At 49.0% G+C, this 20,784-nt stretch overlaps 1 protein-coding gene across 1 annotated transcript in view; it reads left to right on the top strand.

Annotated features, from left to right (window-relative positions):
* The first annotated feature begins 1,089 nt into the window (after window positions 1-1,089).
* LOC105485285 (homeobox-like protein HDP1) overlaps window positions 1,090-20,784 on the top strand; it is a 454,750-nt gene continuing 435,055 nt past the window's right edge. Inside the window, exon 1 of the mRNA XM_071081014.1 lies at window positions 1,090-1,379. The gene's annotated coding sequence lies outside the window, so the exon portion shown is untranslated. The remainder of the gene's footprint in view (window positions 1,380-20,784) is intronic.

The raw sequence follows: 20,784 nt of genomic DNA, 5'->3' as shown, positions 1-20,784 counted from the left end.
TTCACAAGAGCAGGCTCGTTGCTCCGGGACCCGCCAGCTCCACAGCCTGGCACCAGCAGGCGACGGGACGCGGCGCTGGGAGGTGAGCAGGCCGGGCCCGGGAGGAGCGGGGCGGCGTCGTGGGCTCAGCTGGGACCAGGTAAAGTGTTGGGGGCACAACTTGCTGTGGATTTTCTGCTCAGGCTAGGGGGCAGGGTGGAGAGGGAGAGAGCAGGACACGGTGCGTGCAGGGAAGCGGCGTCTGGACTGCGGGGCTGCAACCTGGCTGGCAGGTGGATCTGACGGCCGCTGTGCCTCTCCCCGCGCGGGACCTTTCCGGGGAGCCTTGTGGTCATGTCAGCTGGTCCTAGGAGCTGTCCTGGCCCTCACGGCTGTGTGTGGGGTCCTTGGAGACCCAGAGGTACCTGCTGGTGCCGGGCATAGTGTGGCCTGGAGGGGGAACGATGGCGAAATCTGTGTTTGCTGAACTTAGCTTGGAAGTTGGCTGCGCAGTTGCAGCAGGCTGCTGGCATCCAGGTGGGGGCTGGAACTGCCGCCTGCACACAGCTCACTGGACGCTGCTCCTTGGGCAACAGGGACTTTTGTTCTCTGTCTCAAGTTGGTGAAAAGTTGTGTTCTGGTGATTGTGAAAACGTGTGCCATCCCAGTCTTTATGTCGGCATATGGAAAGAGCCTGGGTCTTCCCAGATCCAGAGCCCGGGGCCGGGGTCCGGGCCAGTCAGATAAAAGGGGACTTTTCCATGAGGTCATTTGTTGTTACCATGCAACACAGTGCTGTAGGAATGATTCAGCTTAGCGTGTCTACTGAGATTGTAAACATGAGATGGGGCTCCTCATGGAATATACTCTAGTCGCTCTTTTGGGAATCATTTTTGGTTGCTGTTTTAAGTTCCATTTGCTTGGCTCTAAACACAGTTCAGTGGACAAAAAAAAAGAAAGAAAAGAAAACGCACCTTTGAAAGCAGAGAAGTGTCCAGAATGAGGTGGGCAATGACAGCAGTCACGAAGGAAAGCGTCAGTCTGGCTGGACTGCGATTGTCAGGGGGACGGCGGTGCTTTCCGTGTCCCTGGTGGCTTCTCTCCGGGTAACCTTTTCTGTGAGGCTCCTGCGGGATAATGGGTATCTTTCTGGCTTAGCCTAAGGGCTCTACAAACTCTGCCCTTGGTCCAGAACTGAGGAATGGAGAAATTGAAATGAGTACCGCGATGTGCAATTCTAAACGACTAAACTTTGACAGTGTCCGGAGAAGCTGAATCAGTGTATGGTGAGCCTGGCCTCACGGAAATGAGAGCAAAATGGAACCGGACAGAAGCGCAGGAGTGTTTGTGTGCACGCAGCTGTGGCAGGGATGTGTGCCAGGGTAAATGCCGGCTATCAGGTATTTGTGTGTTGTTTTGGTGTTTTAACAATGAAATTACATGCTTCACAAAAGGAACTTTTTAAAGGCGCAGTGGAAGCTGACAGTTGTGGTAACATATGTCATTATCCAATTAGTTTACGCAAACGCATGTTTTTGTGCTTTACTGAAATGCCTCCATGTGTTTCAGCTCTAGCAAATATTACTTCACTGAAGTCTTTCAAAATGAGGATTCTAATTGTATATATTTTACTCCACCGCAGTAAGTGTTCTGTGCTTTTCAATATCATGAGCACCTTAATACGTTCTGATTTTTAAATCTATTTCACGTTTATTTGGGGGGAAAAAAAAACCCAGGATTCTTTTGGCTCCCATTGTACACTTTGTCAAAAACCCCCCACAAGTGACAGGTTCTTTCTGACTTTCTCCTGCTGACAGAGCTGCTGCGCGTGGGGGCTTTATTCTTATGCTGAAGTTGAATCGCTGAATCGATGTGAAAGAAAAGATTGCTAATTGTCAAAGAATTACCCTTCAACTCAAGGGAAAGGAAACCGTGGAGGAACGTTCCTGGAGCATTTTTACTGTGGAAGAAATGATAAATAGATTTCGTCTGGATGCAAATCGTGGATCATATGTCACCGCAAAGTTCAGCCTGAAAATGATAATTTTCTTCCTTTTAACTCTTTGGTAGTGTTGATACAAAGTTCTCCCCTTACCAGTACATGTTTGAATGGGTGATAACTTGGCTGTTTTTTTGCTTGAGGATGTGCAGGCTGCTGATTCCGAGCTGTGCGAACCTTGCTGCAGAAGTGTGCAGAGGAGAGGGGAGAGGGGAGGGGTTCTGTCGGCTGGGTCTGGGCATCTGGCCCTGAACCGGGAAGCCCGCTCAGTTGGCAGGTGTCGGAAAGGACGGCTTTGGCCTGTTGGACTCTGGTCTTGAGTCTGATGTTCTCTCTGGTTGTTTGAAGAGATAAAAGCCACTTATACTGACTGTCCCCTATTTTCTGTGGCCAAGCACATGTTCTCCCTGCATTGCTCGGGGTAGCCCTACCCTTGGCAGAGGAATGGTTTCATGGAGAGGGCTGGTTACAGATGGCAGCTCACACACACACTGGGCACTGCACAGCCCCAGAGCTGAGCCAGGTGGCATCGGGGTGTATGGTGGGCATACGGCCAGAGGAGGCCTTCAGAGGGGAGCCAGGACCGAGTGCCGACACATCGGGGGCAGGGGTCTCAGCAAACAGACGGCCGGGATGATGTTGTGCGTGGAGCTCTTCACCCAGGCCCTCTTCCCAGCTCCACTGGATGCCAAGGTCCCCTCCCATCCTCTGCTCGTGCCCCAAGCCCACTCTGCCCTTACTCCGGCTAAAGCCCAGGGCTGACCCTGAGGAAGGACTTCTTCTGACTCGGGGCCCTGGCAGCCCATGCACTAGCCACAAGTCCCTCTTGTTGGGGAAAGAGCTGCTTCTTTCTTTTTGAAAGGCTTGATCTCCCAGGGGACCAATGGGGGCACATGTGTGGGAACGAGGGGGCTCAGGGACAGGAGTGGGGGTAGAAGGGGCAGGTTTGGGGGTAGGGGGAACACTGGTGATCTGGAACTTTTCCAGGTGAGTGCCCCCCAGCCCACTCATGTGCCCTTGCCTGGTGTCTGGCCGAGGCTCGCGTGCCCGGACAGCAGATCCTCCACATCCAGTCTGAAGGCCCACAAGGGTCAAACATTTACCACCTGCCTCCAGGCTCCCATCTTGTGCCCTGGGGCCACCTGCTGTGGTGACCATGGTGGGTGGTAGCAGTTTCTTTGGTTCTGTAAGGAGATCCCATGAGGAGGTGACCCATGGGAGTGTGACCACCTGCCCACTCTGACAGTTGCTGGCTGCTCACGTCTCCTCGGACACGCTGGGACAGTGCCAGTGCTGTTCTGGTCTGGAAAAAGACCCAGTTGGGTCAATGGCTGTTCCTGATGGGTATGAGGGCCACGGACTCACCTGGCTCTGATGATTTCTTTCTTAAACTGTAGGACTAGCTGTCAAGCTGGAGGAGGGAGTCAGAGAGGAATGGGGAATAAGATCCACAGTGCAGCACCGATTCGTTCCCTGTGACTTTTCTGCTCCGGCACACGTTGCCTAGTACGGGGAAGCTGATCTTTTAAATTAGAGGCAAATACAATGAACGTACGTTAAGGCGAATGTAAATAAAGTCAAAGTCTTTTCATTATTACTGATCCTCTATTCTCCCATTGACTTCATTTAAGCCTTTTAATCCTTAATCAGCAAATAATTTGTATTTACCTTGGCTGAACTAGATTATCTACAAGATAAGGAAGTCTACACATATGGAATAGGGATGTTTGAATACATATACTTTATTTGTAAGGGAATAAGAATGTAGACTAAAAGTGATGGTTTTGGTCATTAGAAAAATACTAGATATGGAAATCTGGGACCAAATCAGCAGTTGCATTTTCACATTACAGCTAATGTCCACAATTTCGAAGGACATTATGGCAATAATTATCTGTCAAGCACATCCATTTCTTTTTTCTGTTTTAATCCTGCTCTACTCGACCTTCTCCTTTCTGAAACTTTGGGGGCGTGGGTTAAGTGCTTTTTTACTGCTCTATGCAAATTGCGCCTCCAAAAGTTCAAAGATCTGGTACAAAGCCTGTCACTACTTGGAAGATGTCCTTTTTTTCCCTTGTGCTGTTGAGAATCAGGAGCTTGTTTACAGATGAGTGCTGCTTGTACACTGCCGACACGGAAGGTTTGCCAATCTCATTCTCCCTGTGTTCTCCTTAGCACACGATTCAGAAACCTACGGCCGAAGCTTCCTCTGAAAAATACAGGTGACAGACAAACCTGAAAATATCCAGTTATATATTTTACACCAGTTTTAGTTCTGCCTTATGTATATTATTAAGGATGCCACATACCAAGGATATGTTATCTCGAAAGTGAAAAAAACAGCTCCCAGTCTTTTCTGCAAAGTATTAAATACATTCTTAAAATATCACTTCTTTCCTTTTTGAAAAGTCAAGATAATGTTTTAGGAAACAATTGTTACGTCAAAGTTCCTGGCCCCTTGGAGAAAGTGTTCAGTAGAGAATTTCTTAATCGTTCTAGAAATATCTGGTATGTGTTTTCAACATGAAGAACATATTTATTTCCTATACCGTGAGCGTGCAGAATTGATGTTTAAGGACTTATGATTGTACTTATTTCTGGAGACAATGGTTGAAATTATGAGAGTTAATTTTTATTGCATCGATATCACCCTATACTGCAGCTATCTTTAATTTTAAAGAAAGTATATAATAGAGATACATTTTATAACACAAATCACCTATCTAACTGATTTTACTGAAATGACTGTAATTGAGTTCTGCTATAGACATTTTTGCCATCATTTTTAGGTTTGCAGCAAAGATTGTGAAATCATACACTTAAAGGGAAAGGAATTAACTAAGAAAATCTGCACAGCATCACACTTAGCAACACAGAGCATTCAGCAAAAGTCTAGTGCGGTGTGTGGTGTCTGGCAGGGGACTGTATCTTACCCTGGTCATTTTAATTCTTTAGAAGTAGCTTCTTACCTTTGCATATAAACATAGGCATTTCCCTTCTTTTGGATTTTGTTAATTATATGAAACCACCCATCGTTTCCAGTTCTGACTCTAGGCCTTACATCCTTCAGCCGAAATCAAAGATGCCGACCCCCAGGCCTATCTAAATCTCACATTCTGTCTTTTGTGGTACTGTCACCCACAGAAGCAGGCTTCCAGCCAGCAAGCCACTGAACTCCAAAACACGAAGAGTGGGCTTCTCCTCTCCGATGTTTGTGTGGTCCAGAGCACGAGGCAAGAGTAGGCTGTCATGTTTCATGTCTAAGCATTTCAGTTATAAATCAGGCTGCTCACACAGGGTCTGTCTCCTATGTGGACGAATGTGCCTTCACATTCGTGAACCTAAAGGTCTAGTTTAACTGCAGAATCCTCACCTTCCAGGATGTCTGCACAGGAGCTGGGTGGATTCAGGCCAACCAGCTTCAGTGCCATGGCGAGCTGCCCGCTTCCTGCCCTGTGCATCTCAGCTCCGTCCACACGGCCCCCAGACAGCCTTTTACGTCTTCTTTGGGAAGACATGTCTGGGAGAAGTTCCCTGCAGGCCCAGGAAGGGGCCTTGTGTGTGTCTGTGTGGGGAATTCCGAGGTCCTGGCACCCACGGTATGCCATGGGGAGGTCCAATCTGAGTGGGTGTTTCTCCTGGGTCATTGTCCCTGAGGGATGGTGAGTCTGGGGGAGGGTGAGAGAGGGAAGCTCTGAGGTGTGTGGCATTTAGGGCAGGTGTCTCTTTGCCCTGGTCTAAAGACAGAGTCATCTGTGACTTCCCAGATTGCACGCTTCTCCAGAAAATGGCTGAGGTTATAGAATGTGTGGACTGCATCTCTGTTGGGCGAGGTGGTCTTAATATTATGGTTTATTTTCTCATCTCATGGCAAGAACTTCTCTTAAGAAAGGTTATTAGTATTACAAGTGGTAGGTGTTTAAGTTCACAAATAATTGGACACTGTGGAGCCTAAACTGGATGCTGAAATGTAAGCCTAATGCTGCCCAGAGAGAGTGGACACCTGGTCAGTTGGTGGTGGGAGAAAATGACTGGAGAAAAATGGGGAGCGTGAGACCCTGGAATCCAGCTGTCTGGACAGGCGCCTGGCTAGACCGCCGTGAGCAAGTTCCCGTATCTCTCTGAGCCTTCACCTTCTCAGGGGTGAAGCTGGGGAGGTGGTCAGGTCTAACTCATGGGGCTGAGGTGAGGCTGATGTGAGCTGGTACGGCTCAGGCTTGGAATGACAGCTCGGGATAAGCTCTCAGTAAGTGTTAGCTCTTGTTACACTGTATCTCATCAATTCTAGCATGCACTTTTCTTCATGTCGATATCTTTAAATCAGGATGTTTCTTTCCATTTTCATAGCTTGGATTTGGTGGAAGATGGTAATCAATCTGGGTGACTCTTCAACAATAAAAGGATTCCTTAATTCGAGACTTTCTGAGAGGGAAAGAATATCTGAATTAATTATTGAGGGAAGATCTATCTCCCAGGATTCATTTCCTTGAGATGCGTAGGTAGAAGGGAACCGTGGAGGTAATGTTTAGACTTATGATGGTCAACGCTTTAAAACTGAGGTGTGAAACAAACAGAATCTCGAGGCAATCAGCCACACAATCATCACACTGAACACCTGATGCCCAGAAAGACACAAATTGCTCGATTTTGAAAAGGACAAAACATTCTCTTTTATCCTGGGCACAAACAGACTTTACAAAAAGAAGGCAATTTAGTTGAGATCTTCATTTTCCCCTTGGAAAGAGATCAACTAGATTCAGGCTCTAGCAATAAATGCAAAACAAAAGTTTGTCAGAATCACTATGCTTCCCATTGGTTTGTGAGAGCCCCTCATCTCAGCTTCCACACACAGACCAGGGTTCCGGGGAAGCCCATACATGGGCCTTGTTTTCAGGCGAGTGCCCTTCAGTGCTGCTGAGTTCACTCACCCTGGTGCCAAACCCTCCCAGGATGGGGGTCCCGGGATCTGCGTTCTTTCCATCTCCCACCAGAAACGCAGCACTCAGGCTTCATCAAGCTTGTCTGGTCTCTGCAGTTGCTGCTGCCTGCTCATGAGCCTGGGAACTTCCCTCCAAGGAGCTCTGGGGCTGTGTTCCTGAGAAGCCCTGAAGATGCTCTAAACAACAGCTTCTGCAGAATAAAGCAAATGGGTGCTTCGTGACCGGGACCCAAGACGAGAACGTGGTGCCCCTTGTTGATTCCGGGCAAGACTCTACATGGTGGCTCGGGGAACTGGCTGGATCCTGGGGGTTCATCTTCACGGGGGAGACTCAGGTGTCTTGAACACTGAAGAGGGCAATGGGAGGGGATGGAGAAGGCCGAGTCTCCTGTTTGAACATATCCTGCCATCCAGGTTGTCTATGTGGACTCTTCTGTGAATTTGTATAAATATTTAAAAACCTTTAAAAGTTCCCCGAACGGGAAGGATCCCATTCAGAAGAGTCCTTCTGTTGACCCTGAGCTGTGGAGAAAACATGCTCTTGGGTGGTGGTCTCGAAACCTTGTTGGTTAAGCCCCTGCATGCAGGAGAATTTGCAGACCCTCCCAATCCGTGCATGTTCATTCTTTTACACAGTTCAGGAATCACTGTTCTAGACTCTTATGTGCATTCATTAGACCGGGTCCTGGCAGGAAACCCATGGCATGTTCAGAAGGGAGGGGTGAGAGGCTAAGGGAACAGAAGCATCTGCAGAGAGGTGGGCAGGGCTCGGGAGCTGACCAGGATGGGGAGGCCTGGGTGCCCGAGGTGGCACTCCTGAAACTGTGGGCTTAGTGGGGCACACAGACACTGCCAGCCCACAGCCTGGCTTGTTAAACGTGTGACTGAGCTCTCTGTTTTCTGAAATCCTCTAATTTCGTACAAGCTTTTGCCATTGGCCCAAATCAACCTGGAGTGGGGCTGGTGACAGATGACAGCATCCCGGCCTGGGGAGGGACAAGCCTAGACGGCCCAGCAGGGGTTAGTAATAGCCATTCCCTTCAAAACAGGCAATTGCAAAGATGAGCTGAGATGAATTCCAACAGAACAGACTTTGGGCATCCTAGAACTTGTCTCTACTGTCAGTCCAACAAGAGACAGGAGCCCCGCTGACTCGCTTCTGCTGCTGTGTGTGGGAACGGAGGAGATGCCAAGAGAGGCCCAGAGAGGGCCCTGCATCGCCCTGAGTTGAGAGTCTGGGCACAGGCTTTGCCTACTCACTGTCGACTCCATTTAAATTTCTAGTTCTCAGGGGAATGTGAGCAGAGCTGCTCGCCCCTCTGTCCTCCGTGTACCATGCATTCGTGTTTTCATGTCACAGAGCATGGAGCCAGCGTGGCTGGGGTGAGTGAACGATGCCATGTCAGGTGCTTTACTTGTACCATGGTCAATGGGCTGTGAGTTTCTTGGGTACTTGGTCCCCAGGCCCTGAAGTCCCCTAGAAAGAAGGCAGGCTGCCTTCTTCCCAGGCCTGGGCCTCCCTCCCCTGAGCATGGCCGCTCCCCTTGTGTGGCCACTGTGCTGAAGGCTAAAGAACACCACTGCCACCACCAACCGTGGCCCGAATGCCTCCGTGAACCCACAGCCCACTCATGAGATTTGCCGGGATGTGTATAAAATGTCCAAGTTATAGTCACAGCCCAGTTTGGAAGCTGGAACTCTGCAATGTCTGAAGGGACTGAGGAAGCCCTGCCTAGTTCTCTTTTCTCAGGAGACCAGCTGTGTAGGGAGGGGTCATGGCGAGAGGGGTGCTGGGTGAGGGGCAGCAGTGGCCACATGGGGTGCTGGGGTGGCTGGTGGCTCCCTCCCCTGGAAGCGCTGATGAAAACAGCCCTCGATTCTCTGCACTTGTGCTGGGTGTTCCCCTGGCCCTGGTGTGTCCCTTTTTTTTTTTTTTTTTTGTTGAGACAGAGTCTCACTCTATCATCCAGGCTGGAGTGCAGTGGCTGGATCTCAGCTCACTGCAAGCTCCGCCTCCCGGGTTTATGCTATTCTCCTGCCTCAGCCTCCAGAGTAGCTGGGACTACAGGCGCCCGCCACCTCGCCTAGTTTTTTGTATTTTTTTAGTAGAGACGGGGTTTCACTGTGTTAACCAGGATGGTCTCGATCTCCTGACCTCGTGATCCGCCCGTCTCGGCCTCCCAAAGTGCTGGGATTACCGGCTTGAGCCACCGCACCCGGCTGTGTGTCCTTTTTTATTTTTTTATTTTTTATTATTTTTTTAAGATAATGGGAACTTTCCATCAAAGACACTGAAAGGACAGCTGGCCCCTGGTATGGGGGCTGAGGCTGCATCTGTAGAAGGAAGGGAAGAATCTGATTGGGTGGTTGGGACCCAGTTCTGGCCATTTCCTCTTTTATTTTGGGACATTCTGCTTGGCCTTGGCCTTCTTTAACGGGTCTACAATTCAGGGATGAACTATGATGGGAACCTCTCAGGGAAAGTGCTGTGAGAAGCTGCGGCAAAGGGTGCAGGGGACATGACTGGGGATCGGGGACCTGTCATCCTCGTGCTCAGGCCAGGGCTGCTCTGGCAGGGAGGGGATTGAGGTGCAGGCTTGGGAAAGCAGTGTGTGGCTTCTCAGGCCCTTCCAGGGTGCCAGGCATGGGAGGGGCTTAACTTGGAGTATAAGTGCATGGAAGGGTCAGGGCTGCCTGGCAGGAGCAAGGGTGAGGTGGATGTGGTCTCCATGGGTGGCACCTGCTTTGGAGGGCTATGCATTTGGGCTCCTCTCTCTTGTATGCATCAAAGACCTGTTTTCAAGTGGATTAAATTTTGTCATATCTTCTAGGCAAAGATACTTTCCTGATATTTCAAATAGCAGCAGCTTCCAGGACTGGGGGCATAGGAGTGAGCTGATGATAGAGCCGGCTATGTGGGAATCAGCACAGAGCACAGGCCGGGCGTGATGGGTGCCCTGCAGGTAGTGAAGGTCTTCCAAGAGCTTGCTTTAGCTAAGCCAACCCAAGTAAGATACGCTGCATCTCTCCCGTGCATCAGGAATGTGGTGTGCGTGATGGCCTAGCACTCGGGGCCAGCATGGGCCTCTGCTCCTCAGACCTAGACTCAGTGTCCTGGCCCATCCCCCCTCAAGACCTCTGCTCATGGGGTCTTAGCCCTGCAGATGTCTGCCCTGTGACTCTGGGGGCCTCTCTTGCGTTGTCCCAGACCTGGAGCACATGGACCCGGCAGGAGAACCTTCCAATGCTCAGTAGCGCCAAAGTGCCTTGTATCCACAGACCACACTCTCCTGAACAGCCTCGGGTAGCAGCTGGCGTCCTCTGTTGTACTTTCCTACTTCATGTAACCTTCACGCAGGCCCTAGGAAGCCAATTGGATTTCCTTATTATACAGACAAAGAAACCAAGGCCGGGAGGTGTGCGTTCGCTCACCCAGAGTGACACCCCTGCAGAGTGGAAAGGGCAGGAGGAGGTCGTCCTGGACTCGGCGCTTGTGTGAACCTTTCCAACTCATCAGGTTTGCAACAATGACCCTTCATTGAATGAAACTATCAGAAGTCGCTACTAGTGACAAGTTCTGAAAACGCCACCATGAGCAACAGGCTTGAGAGGGTAGCAGGAATTCCCTTCAAATGCAGAAGCTGGCACTCGGGCAGCAGTGAGGCATGTGGGAGGGACCACGTTGCCATCTGCCCGCATTAGGCTGGCACAGTGCCCGCCTCAGGAGGCACTTGATAAACGCTTCCTTGTTTGCATTGTTGCCTGGGGCTGTCTAAGCGGAAGTGCGGTAAAGATCCAGGACACACGAGACCAGAGATTTCCAGTAGAGGAGGTGGATGTCAGAGAGAGAGAGGGGCTATGGCCATAACTGGGTGTTCACTCTAGAAATAACCATTTCATACCATGGCTGAGTGCTAGATCTTTGAGCCTTATCTACCCAAGGCTCTGTCATCACAAGGTTTTTCAAAAGATGCATATCCCTCTTCAGTACTGTGATGCATACTCTTTTTGGTTCATGTCAGCAAGAGAAATGTAAAATTAAGGCATTGAGAAGAAATGTACAATTGAGGCGTTGAGGAAAATTCTGGATTTTCCATGGACGGAGTGACCATGAAATTCTTGAGCAACGGAAACAAACTGAAAGTAATATGAGCAAAATGTCCCCACACAGAATTTTTTCCTACAACAATAAAATGTGGTTAAATAAATGCAGTATTAAAAGTCACGTTGCAGACTGGCCACGGCGATGGAAATGACCTGAAAGCCTCCGTGCTGGCCGTGAAGGGAACCAGTGTCCCTGTGGCCAGGCCTCAGAGGGCAGAGGGGAGGGCAGGTGCCTTCGCCTCACTTTTCACTTTTCATCTTACTGCTTTCACGAGGAATACGTACGTACACCGGGACCCTGTGGTCGTGAGAATGAAGGAATCCTAAAGCCTGGTAGAGATTTTAGCTTCTGAACTGTCTCAGGGTGAGTGGGGCTCCGTGTCTCATCCCGTTGCTGCGATGACCACAGGGCCACACTACCGCACGGCTTCCCCTCCCACACCTGTCCCTCCTGACGGCTGACGGGTGTCAGGCGTTTCCAGACTTTCCATACAACATGGCTGAGTTCAGGAAAGACCTCCCAGCCTTTGTGTCTGATGTTTTCCAGTGATGATTTTGGCAGTCAGATCGGAGGTCCCTGTGTCCTCCTGGAGCCTTTTCATGCCGAACTCTTCACCGTGAATTATAATTTCCTGCTCACTCGCTTCTTTCCCCATGACTTAGAGAGTCATGACACGGAGCGAGGGGAGGGACGAGGTCTGTGTCTCAGGTGAGACTCTCACTGCTGGGCACGGGGGCTCGGGAATCTTGTTGAACGCACGGACGAATCGTCGTGGCCAGAGTGTGTTTTGAAAGGAAGAATCTGGGTAGGGTGAAGATAACATCTGAGTTGTTTCCTCAGCTCAGCCACTTTGTATCTGGGGAAAGATGTGGATTTTGGTTTTTTCATTTAAAAAATTTGAATAACAACATCTGCTTTGCATATTTCATAGTGTGCTTGGAGGATCCAAGAAAAGTGCTTTGAAATGCAGGAGCCCTTTCTGGAGCAGAGCAGGTGTGGTGGGTGGAAATAGCGTGAGTGTGGATTCCAGGAGCCCAGGGCTTAGAGTTGGCTCCTTCCAGGCACTGCGTTTTAGGAGGGGTGGATAGTAAATGGTCGATCCTCACTGCTGGTAGAATCTGTACTTGCAAATTTGCCTGCTCACTAAAATTTATTTATAATTCCAAAGTCAGTACTTGCAGAGCTTTTGAGGACGTGCACAGAGGGGAGAAAAAAATGGAGTTGTCAGACGTGTGTGTTTTTCCGAAACATGTTCCCACTGAGATTGAACAAGGCCACGCTGCCTTCTTGCTTCAGGGCTCAGGCTGTGAACAAGTATCCTTTTCATGGTCACATGTCTTGTGTTCAAAACAGGCCAAGCACGGTGCTGATGTGCTGTCTGATGTCCTAAACACAAGGGGCGGGGAGGCCCTCCCGTGAGAACACGCATGTGAGATGAGCTTCGCTCTGGTTTGAGTGACGATACCGCCGGCCCAGAGTCAGTGCCTCTTAAATCAGGTGCCTTTCAGCAGGAACACGCACAAAACGAGGCTACATCTTGGTCCATTGACAAAAATGTGACTGGAGGCTCGCAGGAACCTAGCCCCGTGTGTCCTGTGCAGCAGCGGTTCAGGATTCACTAATTCATTTGTGGCAGCTTTCTCAACTGTACCTGCTGTGAGCAGTGAGAAACCATGGTATGTGGGAATGCCCGGCCAAAGACAGCCCCTCAAAATATTCCCTTACGCCCTATTATTTTTCTGACCCTCCAGAAATAAACATACACATACAAATCTAATTAAGGCCAGGCACCGTGGCTCACACCTGTAATCCCAGTACTCTGGGAGGCCGAGGCAGGCAGATCAAGAGGTCAGGAGATCGAGACCATCCTGGCTAACACGGTGAAACCCCGTCTCTACTAAAAATACAAAAAATTAGCCAGGCGTGGCAGCGGGCACCTGTAGTCCCAGCTACCCGGGAGGCAGAGCTTGCAGTGAGCCAAGATCGCGTCATTGCACTCTAGCCTGGTGACAGAGCAAGACTCCATTGCAAAAAAAACAAAAAAACCAACCAAACAAAAAAAATGTATTAAATCCTGAGGGGAGAATAGTTGGAGGACGAAGGAGAAGCATCTATTTTGCTGCTATCCCTCCTGACACTGCACAAGTCACCTCCTTCCCGCCGTTGCCTTGTCCCTCTAGCTGGGCAGCGTGTCACGTCTTGTTTCTGTAATTTTATGGAAGTGCCATTTGATGGAGGTTTCTGTGGTGGTGGAAATGTTCTTCCGTGGGCTGTCCACTACTACAGCCACTGACCACGTGTGGCCACTGAGCACTTACCATGTGGCTTGTGTGTCTGATGAACTACATTTTACATTTCACTTATTTTTGATGTGTTTAAATCTAATTTGCCATGGTTGGCTGGTGGCTGCTGTTTTGGACAGTGTGGATTTCTACAATTGGTCCCTGGTGAATGGTCTGTGATTGGGGTGAGCCGTGGACTCAGCCAGCTTGTCCCAGCTCTCCCAGGAGAGTTTGTCTCATCTGAGGAGGTGCTGTGGGCTCAGGCTGGACACGGGAGCCGCCAGTCTGGCACAGAGGGGAGGGAGGCAGGGCTGTTCACCGGGGGCGCTTCCCATCCTTTGTTTCCCTGCTTCTCCTGATCCCCGGAGCTCCTTCATCTGATTTCAAGGACCCTGAGGCAGGTGCCTGCAGTGCCCGGGGGTGGGGTGGGGGGGAGGGCAGGTATTTTCTGCCAGGCCCCTCCTGCAAGTTCTGCAGTCCTGGTTGGGCCCTGCTCTCTGGGAACTGACCCCGCCCTGGCACCTTCTGCTCCAAGATGACCACTGACCCACCCACCCAGAAGTGCCTCCCTCTAAAGTGACCCCTCCCGTCTCTCACTCTCGGCCTCTCCGGCAGGGCTGCTGGCCTCTGCTTGCTGGTAGAGCATTTGATAAAAGGACTCTTTTATCCCAAACGAAAACTCACTTGAGAAGTTTTCAGACTTTTGACCAAGGAAAGTGGAGCATTGTGGGTGCTCGGGGGTGGACAGGCCTCTGGCAGCTGTGGGATGCTCTGTCCACGCGGCCGTGGGGTGCTCTGTCTGCGCGGCCGTGGGGTGCTCTGTCCGCGCGGCCGTGGGGTGCTCTGTCCGCGCGGCCGTGGGGTGCTCTGTCCGCGCGGCCGTGGGGTGCTCTGTCTGCGCGGCTGTGGGATGCTCTGTCCGTGCGGCTGTGGGATGCTCTGCATGGCTGTGGGATGCTTTGCCCGTGCAGCTGTGGGAGGAAACTGAAGTCAGAGATAGGTGGTCAGGCTTGCCCAGTGGGGGGGAAAAAAATAGCTGAACTTGATGGTGTGTTTAATGCGTCCCTGACATTTTGCCACACACTGTCTCATTTAACCAGCACAGCTGACTGGGAAGGAGCTGCCAAAGCCACCTCCACTTCGTGAACAAGTGGCTGAGGCAAATCCCTCAACCTGCCCACCATCCCCACATCAGAAAGTGAAGGTGTTGGGTCCACGTCCAGGTCCTGGTCCCAGAGGGCTTTCTCCCTGAAAGGAGGTGAGTGCCCTGAGCAGGCCTCACGCTTCCCCAGGTACAATAAGAAGACGCTCGGCGTCTGGCACACGCGTTTCCCGTGAAGTTCAGTGACATCAGGAGAGAATTGTTTGGATCTTCCAGCCAAGGCTCTATAGCCTCGGATTTCCATCCAGTGTTGATACCAGGTTTTGACATTCCATTGTTCCTGCTACAGATCTCCCTCCATGTTTCCTGAAAGGTCCATCTCAGCCCCCTCACTGCCTCTGTGACGTCAATAGCGGAGAGAAGGTGGTGGAATCCACCACAGGAAATGGGAACCAGGTCATTTCTCCATATTTAATTAACAGAATTTCTCCTCTCATTTATTGCCAGCAAAAGAACAGGGTTGGTAATGAATAGAGTTGCACAGTTATTTTTTGGAGGGGAATAAAGTGGCAACTGGTCTAGACTAAGAACCTGCATCTCCTGGTATCTGCTCCAACTGTGGGAAACGACCGAGCTGTGCAGCCGTGCCCCTCAGCAGGGAGGACAGAGCCCTTCTCAGCCCTTCTCCCTGTCTGGCTCCAGAGTTTCTGGATCAGAAAAGGCAGCTATTATGATGTGTAATTCTGTAAATCATTACAAAAATGCTGTTTTTTATAATATATTGAGCTGGTATTGAAGGTACTGAGTCCTTTTATAATATATTGAGCTGGTATTGAAGGTACTGAGTACCCTTCAGACTGGTCTGATGTCCTTCCTTTCCCCAGGTAATTGCAGAACCCAGGTATAGATGGATGCAACGGTGGTAACAGCAGGTTTTATCCTCTCCTGTGTGGTTCAGGAATGACCTCGCCTCAAAGGGAGGACTTTAGATAACACTGTCTTTTCTATCCTGGGACCCTACCGGCCTCCATTCAGGTCGAGCTGCCTCACATCTGTGCCTGTGTTGTGCACTAGAAACTAACAAAGTCTTTGCTTTGCTATTTGGACTTCTATATATGGAAAAAGATTCCTTTGTTCTTTTCCTTGGGCATACATTTGGCAGCCTACATGCTGGGTGATGTTCTAAATATTTAACAACCAGCAGGCCCGGGACCAACCAGCCAGGAAGGGTGACTGAAGTGAGCACCCAGGGGTATGAAGCTTGCAGCAGCCTCCCTGCCCAGGGCTCCCTGACCCTACTGAAGACAGCAGGGAAAGCTTAAGTTTTATTCAGAGTTCACAGTATTTTCTGTAGTGCAGTGATGCTCATTTTTTCCCCAGTGGTTCAGAAGTTAAGGACCCATTCCCAGGAGAAAGGTACGCACACACTCCATTTTGCTTGCAATTGGAAGGACTCACAGACTGGCTGAAGCTCTCAGTATCAAAAAGCACTTTCTCTGAAGTGGGAGATCCACAAAACCAAGTCCTAGCACCCCCTTGCAGGCGCTGGCATCCATAGGGGTGGAGTCCCAGAGAACAATGACCTTTCACCATTCCTAAGAGCTGCAGGAAAGGCGTGATACTTTATTTTCAATATTTTTGGTAACTTTTAATTTTGATAGAGTTTCAATCTTAAGGAAAAGCTAATAAACAGCCAGAACAGTCTAATACATTTCCATATGTCCTTTAGCTAGGTTCAACTATTATTGACCTTTTACACCATTTGCCTATCACTCTGTCTGTGTACACACACACACACACACACACACACACACACACACACACACACTTTTCAAGCCACCCGAGATTAAGTCAAGCCCCTTTATCAAAGTGTGCATTTGGTAAGATCAAAATGTTCTTTTACGTTTATGCAACTTAACGATCAAAATTGGGAATGTTAACATTTGGCTCAGTTATGTTTTCTAATCCAGTGGTTCTCAAGGTGAGGTCCCCAGATCTGTGGCAGCATCTCTTGGAAGCTTTTTGGCCATGGAGACCCCTTGTGAATGGAAGCTTTGGTGATGGGGCCCAACAGCCTTCCCTCTACACGCTTCCAGGTGATTCTGACACAGCTAGGGTTGTGGAATTGCTAATGTTATCAAGCGACTCAATAACATCAGTCCTAGGTATTTTTTTTTTTTTCCTATCCAGGATTAAATCCAGGAATCCACATAGCATTTAGTTGTCATGGCTCTTTAATTTTCTTCAACCTGGGACAGTTCTTCCCCTTTTCTGGGTCTTTCTTGATCTTGAAGTGTTTGAAGAAGACAGGCCCATCCTTCGGCAGACTGCTCCTTAATTTGGATTTGTCTGGTGTTGTGCATGATGGGATTCGAGCCATGAACCTGGGGTGGGACTGTCACTGAAGCCACACTGCATTGCTTCTGGGTTGCACTTCAGGGGCCACGTGACGTTGGTTGCTCCAGCATTGGTGACATCAGCTTTGATCCTGTGATAAGTGTGGTGTCTATTATGTTTCTTTGTTGAAAATTTTATTCTAATTAGTAATTTGTGGGGACATACACTGAGACTATGGAAATATCCTATTCTTCTTTTAGCATCTACTGGTGGTTCCCTAACTTCATCATTTCTTCTATGTTATTTAGATATTATGGTAAGTATTATTGATATGTAAGATATAACAAAATATAATATAGAGATAGGCATAGGCATTTTTTTAAATAAGGGAGACCTTTCTCTTCTCCCTCATTTATTATTTATTTACATCTATATAGTCTTTTTTTTTTTATTTTTGAGATGGAGTTTCACTCTGTCGCCCAGGCTAGAGTGCAGTGGCACAATCTCAAGTCACTGCAACCCCAGCTGACCGGGTTCAAGCAATTCTCCTGCCTCAGCCTCCTGAGTACTTGGGGTTACAGGTGCCCACGACTTTGCCCAGCTCATTTTTTTGTATTTTTAGTAGAGACAGGGTTTCACCATGTTGGCCAGGGTGGTCTTGAACACCTGACCTCAAGTGATCCACCCACACTGGCCTCTGCAAGTGCTAGGATTAGAGGCGTGAGCCACTGTGCCCGGTCCAGTCTGTTTCATTCTCATTTTATTCAGTGGGTTATATATAATCCAGTAGAATTATCTTTCATTTTGATGCTTATGTTGTTCCAGATTTGGCCGCTGGGGAAGCGATGGGACATTATGTCATAGGACGTTATCATCCGATGAGCTTGTGGCCCCAGGTCATAGGCAGCCAGCAATCGGAGCTAAGCGTGTACAGTTCTGAGAAACCTGGACCTTGACCTTAGAAAAAGAGATTCTAGCTAATAAAGCTGGGAGCGCAGAGCGTCTTCAGTGCCCTCAGATCTTCTGTCTGACAGTGCCTGCCCAGTTCCCACACCCGTGCCCCTCCCCAGAGCATTGCCCCACCCTTTGGTGGCTCCGCCCACTCCAGGGCTGCCCCTGCCCTCTGGCTGCTGCCCCCGCCCTCTGGCTGCTGCCCCTGCCCTCTGGCTGCTGCCCCCTGCCCTCTGGCTGCTGCCCCCTGCCCTCTGGCTGCTGCCCCTGCTCTTCCCAGTGGCTCCATCCGTAGAGCTGCTCCACTCCAGAGGAGTGCCTTCTTCCCTTGAATGTCCAGAAGCGGCAACTTGAATTAGGTATCGCTCCCTTCCCAGCCTGATGTTCCTCTTCCATGAACTAGCTCAGCTAATGGTGTACCCAGCTGCCCAAGCTAGAACCCTGGGCTCATTTAGACTCTTTCCTCGTGTTCAAACTCCATGTTATGAGGCACGTGATATTCAAAGTCCTGGAAGCGTTAATGCCACTCTGGCTGGAAATGGTAATTCTAGCCAGAATTACCTTGAAGTATCATTTATTACCTGCCGCAGGCGGCCTTTGTGGAATGCAAGTCTCTGCTCACTTTGCCCCTCTGTTGAGAGCTTTTGTCTTCCCAGATGTAACAAGGCAGACAATTCTGAAGTCTGACAGAGGTCATTGCAACAGTGGAAAGCTGTTGCGCCCTGAGTGCAAATCTTGGGATAGTCCTTGTGTCTTGTTAGATTCTGGTGAGTGGTTATGTAGCAGCTGAATTGTTAACTTGAATTGTTTTGACAATTCAAATTAAAACTCTATGTATTGCGTATCTTATCATCATGAAGTTGAGTGTCTAAATCTGTTTATGAAGAAAAGCAAAGCCCTTTTCTGCATTTATTGAAAGTCTTGTTTTACTATTTCCAAGATTTCTTGAAGGGTAACTTTGAGCAGTAAATGCTTGTGTTAGAAATCTATTTTTCGTAAAGTGTTTGTCATAGAAAAAAGAGTTAATTTAAATGTAAACTTGTGTTTGTCATCAGAGGCAGGTTTTACTGATCAACTGTGTGATGATTCACTCAGCATCCTTGGCCCCAGGAGGTTAGTTTCTTCCTCCTCTGCTGTCTGGTTTCCTCCATGATTAGGCAGCCTCAGGACTCCTTATGGACATGTGTGTAATAAACCTTGTGGCTTCTGCTGATTTGTTTCCTTGAAAAATACATGCAAATTTAAGGTCGGCTTCATCCTATCAATCCCTCCATCTTCTTAGTACCTTTCACATCTTTTCTCTTCCCACAGCTGCTGTCTTATTTTTTTTTCCCTCTGGCTGTGGCCATTCCACTGGTTTCCTAGTCAGTCTCTCCACACCCGGTGTGCCATGCTCATCCCTCCCCTGACGACCTCCCTCTGCCGCAAGTGGCCTCTGTGGAATGCAAGTCTCTGCTCGCTTTGCACCTCTGTTGAGAGCTCTTCGTGTCTTCCCGGATGGAACAAGGCAGGTTGCCTCGGTTGACAGCGACGCCCACGCTGGGCTTCCTAGCCTCGTTTTGTGTCTCTTTCCAGCACTCCCGCTGCTCTGTCCACCCTGAACTGCTCATAGCTGCCCAGCACAGTGGTCCTCCTCTTTCCTCTCTTCTCTGGTTCTGTTCAGGTCACCCCTCCCCTCCCCTTTTTGGCCTGGTGAATGCCTGTTGTCCGACTCCACCACCTCCAGGCCAAGCCAGGCTCTCAAGCAGCTACCAATGGTGTCCCTCTCTGCCCTCTCTTTTTGGACACCCACCTCTGTTACGTCATGCGTCCGACCAGACTTTAATTACTTGTTTACGTTAACTATTTCCTAGTAGGCTGTTAGCAACTTGAGAGATTGTCTCTGTCTTTTAATCATCTTTTCCCACCTCGATTACTACCTGGCACACAGCAGATGTTCAACAAGGCTTTGCTGGATGATAACTTAATGATTCCCTAGCATGACGGAAAGAGGTTACATAACAGAATGGAACACAGAAGAGTGTCAGCTAATGACAGCTGCTAGGAAATCAGCTACTTTAAATAGACTCTAAAACATCCATTCCCTCCCTTCACGGAGGGCCTCACCTGAGTAGACTGCCTCCGCTAGAGGAGAAGTTGTTCTGTGACTTACTTGTTTTTATGATTCAGCTACTTTTAAATGGTTTATAATTACCACCACCACTAAACTTGAGCCCGTTGTTGTCGTTTTGTTGGTTTTTCATGGACAATTTGCTACAATTTGAATCTGAAATGTGTTTGTAAGCCTTTAGGCAATCTCTTTCCGGAGTCATGTTTGGAAGTATGAGACTGGCCTCCCATGAAAAGTCTAGTTAGAAATAATGTTTTCCATGAGTTCGCAATTTTTGGCCTCATTAATGACTAAAATAAACCATTGAAAGTGCTCAATTTGAAGTGGGTCTTGAAGAAAGACGTGAAGTTAGGAATGAAAATAAGATTGTCCAGACATGACAGTAAAATGCATAAAAAGAAGCAAACAGAACCAGCAGGAAGAACATGAGATCTTAAAAGGAAGGCAAGGAGGAAGACCAAAAGTCTTAGAGGACATCGTCAGCATGGGGTAGACGCCCAAGGGTTTTTCTTGGGTGGGTGCAAATAGAGCCATAGAAAGTTTCAGCAAAGAGATCATTCACACACCGGCAAGCACCACACAATGCACTGCAACACAGTTGGGCCATGCACGTGGGCTGGGAAGCATCCAGACGTCCGTGCAGGTGTTTGTTCTCTTGACAGTGTGCCCTGAATGGCAGTAAGCAGACAAGGACATTTTACGTGGAACAGCATCTGGTATAGAACAAACTGCTTTGATGCTTTGATCTGTCCCATGCTCTCTTCTCTTTGGATGGTGACCTGCATCACAATCAGAAGCTTCTAAAGTTAGTAAAAAAAAAAAAAAATAATAATAATAATAAATTAAAAACAGTGGAGAAACATTTATTAAACTCCCATCATTTCATACGTGGTATGCTCCACAAATCCGTACCTTAACACCAGAGCTGTGTTGTTGAAGGTTTTTTGTGTAGGCATTTACTCTAGCACACTATTGGTTCT

The sequence above is a fragment of the Macaca nemestrina genome, chromosome 16, assembly GCF_043159975.1.
Source record: "Macaca nemestrina isolate mMacNem1 chromosome 16, mMacNem.hap1, whole genome shotgun sequence".
Taxonomy (NCBI): Eukaryota; Metazoa; Chordata; class Mammalia; order Primates; family Cercopithecidae; genus Macaca; species Macaca nemestrina.
The sequence above is the reverse complement of the archived record's forward strand: the minus strand, read 5'-3'. Positions and strand labels throughout refer to the sequence as shown.